The 4,260-nt window shown below is 38.8% G+C and overlaps 1 non-coding gene across 1 annotated transcript; it reads left to right on the plus strand.

Moving 5' to 3' along the window:
• The first annotated feature begins 461 nt into the window (after positions 1 to 461).
• Positions 462 to 555, plus strand: TRNAY-GUA (transfer RNA tyrosine (anticodon GUA)). The gene is made up of 2 exons: positions 462 to 498; positions 520 to 555. It is a non-coding gene; the product is annotated as a tRNA-Tyr (tRNA).
• Positions 556 to 4,260: the final 3,705 nt, after the last annotated feature.

Raw genomic sequence — 4,260 nt, forward strand, 5'->3', positions numbered from 1 at the left:
TTTTTCAGCAGTTTATTTTACTGTTACTTCGAAGCTTAACGGCAAAATATACTTAAATTTTATTTTGTAACACAACCTACCACTGAATGATTCTTATAGGCCTAATATTAAATAATATTATAGGCCTATATAGCAATTTTTAAGTATAATGACTCTTTTTGGAAGGGGGGGGGGGATTTAAAGAAAAGTTAATTTACTATTGCCCTTTGCGTATCGCATGAATGAATCTCTTCAGCAACCATGTCGATTTCTGCAAACACGTTGATTGATACTGAAACATATGGTGCGATATTTTGATTTCAAAACAACTTTCTTTTACGACCAAGGCCACGCTTACTACAGAGAACGCTTCACGCTCCACTTACTTTCTTTGGTGTCAGCGCGGACAGCTGTTACGTCAGTAAATACGTAAAGTAGAGGGGAATCTATTCAGCATTCTGTGAGAAGATATATTCGTACTTCCTCTGGTAGCTCAGTTGGTAGAGCGGTGGACTGTAGAAGGATATATGCAGTGCAGTAATCCATAGGTCGCTGGTTCAAATCCGGCCCGGAGGAAAGCTTTTTTTCATCATTTATTTAGAAGCAGATTTTTTTTCTTAAAAAAAGTAAAGATCTTTCAATTTAACGTTCTACAATTATGCCCTGTAGGATGATTAAGGCAAGTGAATGATGATGGAATACTTGGTGAAATGGGAAAGTGGGAGGAAACGGAAGAACCTCGAAAAAACCCACGGACTCGATGTTGTCCACCACAAACTTATTTGGATAGATATCAATTTGATTTTGAGTTTAGCGTCCCTTGCAGCAACGAGCCTGTATGAGACATGAACCTACTGTTTAACGTGCAACCCGAACCACATGAGTTCCCACTGGAAATCAAACCCGAATCTCCCACGCCAAAAACGCGTACGCTAACCGCTTAGCAACGAAGGAACTCTGGCCGGAAATCGAACCAAGGACCGCACACACCAAAATTAAGCCCTCTACCGTGCCCCCGCAGATTTTTTTTTTTTTTTTTTTAATTCACTACAAAGCTATTAGTCGATTGGAGTAGGGGTAAGGTGCCAGTTTGTTTTCTCTGTGGCTTATGTTGTTCAAATGTTCATCCTGAAGTTGTGGATTGAATTGGAATTCAGCACCCTTTCAGAACCGAGGCTATATGAAACTAAAGTTTTAAGGTGGAATCACATCCACAGTCATACAGTATATTCAAATTTCAATCCTGTCTAATCGAAAATTGAACCGAGTGTCAAAGGCGCAGGCGGTAGCCACTAGAACAGAAGAGAAGATCGTTGAATTTTTGAGTTTTGCATCCTACCATTCTAACGCTCTTGCTATTCGCAAATTCAAATTCGCAATAGCAAAATCTTCTGAACGAACAATTGGTGGCTTAAACCTCTTTGTCATACCAGTCATATTTGAAATTAACGAACTGAAATTAAAGGACAAGTTGAGAATATGGATTAAAGATGTCATTTATCAGGGAGAAATGACCATTCTCAGTAATCCATAATGCATCTCCCCGAATCCGCCTATCAGGCACTTAAAAGTACAGTTACTATCTCTCCTAAACTTACTCAATTTTTAGAAGTTTGTTTTAGATTAATTCACACATATTGTACCGTTCCCGTGCCGTGCTGTGGTCCAAAAAGTTTCTTTTCAGACATTGACGTTGAAAATTCATTAAGTTGTCTTTTTAAATCACACATGTTGTGCCTGCCGTACCTGTGCCGTTCCCATGCGCTGCCCCGACAGGTCACCTTGGAGAAAAAAACAGTCCCTTCGTGGATCGTCGGCCACGATCGGCCCTCTTCGCAGCGTTGCCAACATGTACGATAATTGTCGAATCATACGATAATTTTGATCCCTGTACGATGTACGATAGCTGTTGTACGATAATTTAACAAGTCCTGGTAAGAAGCAAAGATAATTTTCGAGGTATTTGAACTTCGAAAGAAATTCATTTATTGCGTAATATATATATATATATATATATATATATATATATATATATATATATATATATATATATATATATATATATATATATATATATATATATATATATGAATTTTGGAACATACGAGTGTGTGACAAGATTACTTAAAACATTACAAAAATTAGCAACGCCCCGAGAAGGTAAATGACGCAGGTAAATTGATGTTAATCGGGTACTAATTTAAAACCTTTATGTTACACTGTTAGCTACATTACGTTTATCGTACTTTAAACTCATAAATCCAATTCACCTGCTTACAAATGTTTATCATTACTAGATAATTGATTAATCAGATCATTCCACTTTAACCAGTAGCGTAGCCAGGATGTGTGTTTGGGGGGGGGCAAGTGCTGTTATAGGTACATATAGAAAAATTACAAACAAAAAAATATACAAACATAAAAATATATAAAAAATTACAAACATCAAAGTAACAAAGTACATTGTCGGACCGCTTTGGGGGGGCGGCCCCTCTGGCCCCCCTTCCCTACGCCACTGACTTTAACATACATTTTGAACACCAATACTGTATGAGATGGATCATACTGTAAGATTGCTTCAAACCTCTACTAATATTTGTACTTCAGACACATAATTCCACCTGTAATCAATTCCGTGGACTACGACCACGCACACAGGAAACCGATCGAGAAGGGGGTAATTATTAGCTAATTAATGTCGTTAAGTTTTCACAAGTAAACATATGAAGTATTGAAGGAAAATCAGAATTTTTTTTTTCGATAGAGTGGTGAGAATTAAGCTTCAGTCTTGTTTACTATGCAGCTTCTTAAATAACATTTAAACTGTGAACGTTCGTGTTACTTTTGTCTCAATAATAATAATAATAATAATAATAATAATAATAATAATAATAATAATAATAATAATAATAATAATAATAATAATAATAATAATAATAATAATAATAATAACTTGATATTGAGACTGGAAACAAAAGGTACGATAATTTTAGGACAAAAACGATAATTTTAAGTGCTACGTACGATAATATCTTCTGATCAAGCTGGCAACGCTGTTTCTTCGGAGCACAAGAAACGACACGAAGTTGACCAGAACCAAGGAAAATGATGTAGAAAACAGCAGCGTCATAGCACGATAAGTCATCGCAGGGGAATGGTACAAGCATGGTATGTTTAAACTTAAGCAAACCTATTATATGTGAATTAACCTTTAGTAAAATTAATTTTTATTTATGTTGTCTGTATATCCGCCCTTTCCTCCGGGAGACGGAGAATTTCTAGAACTATAAAGGTAACGAAGAAAGTTCTGTCGCTTTTTGTGGAGGTCCGTGTTCAATTGGCCCTCACACCGTGAGTTGAATGCGAATGGAGATAAGGCGAAGGTCAGCTGTTGGTGAGAGTAAATCCAACATCCTACCTGGTTGTGGCAGTTTCGTTACATCGTGAACTTGCGTAAGGACAGAGTGAACATGAGACCTCCACAGAATGTCATAAGAGTGTCCATGCTGTACGAGTTCAAACTGATATCAAAAGCCGCTGCAGCGAGGCGGAAGATGTATCAGGCCTTTGGTGAGGGTGTCGTGACTACATGGGCAGTGCAGTGGTGGTTTAACGAATTTAAGGAAGGCGATAAAACACTCGAAGACACACTACTTACCGGAAGACCAACATATGTACAAAATGAAGATATTCAGGCTGCAATTGAGACGAATAGTGGCCAGACATGTGAGTAACTGGATCTACATTTCAGTATGAGTAGAGAAACCATTCGGCAGCACCTCCATCAAGTTGGGAAGCACTACAAGTGGAGTCGATGGGTCCCACATGATTTGACTCAAGGTCAGAAGGCAACTCGAGCAGACACCTATGTTTCTTTGCTGTCTCGTTCGAGGTAGGAGCCATTTCTGGACAGGGTGTTGACATGTGATGACAAGTGGGTCCTGTACAAAGCTCCACGGCGCCGTTATTATTGGTTAGCATCCTATGAACTGGTTCCAAAACAGCCGAAACCAGCACTACACCAGAATAAGGTCCTCCTGTGTGTTTGGTGGACTGCTCGCGGTATTGTGTATCGGGAACTGCTACCAGCTGGTCAGAGCAGAGCATCAATGCAATTGTGTGCTGTTAGTAGTTCAAGAAAAACTCAAAACTTTGGACCCGGCACTTCTGAATCGCAAAGGGGTCCTCCTGTTACAGGACAACACTAAGCCCTACGTGGCTAGAATGACCCGGGAAACTATTCCACGCCTTGGATGGGAAACACTATTGCATCCGCCATAC

This window comes from Thermobia domestica, chromosome 13, assembly GCF_964235325.1.
Source record: "Thermobia domestica chromosome 13, izTheDome1.hap1.1, whole genome shotgun sequence".
Lineage (NCBI taxonomy): Eukaryota > Metazoa > Arthropoda > Insecta > Zygentoma > Lepismatidae > Thermobia > Thermobia domestica.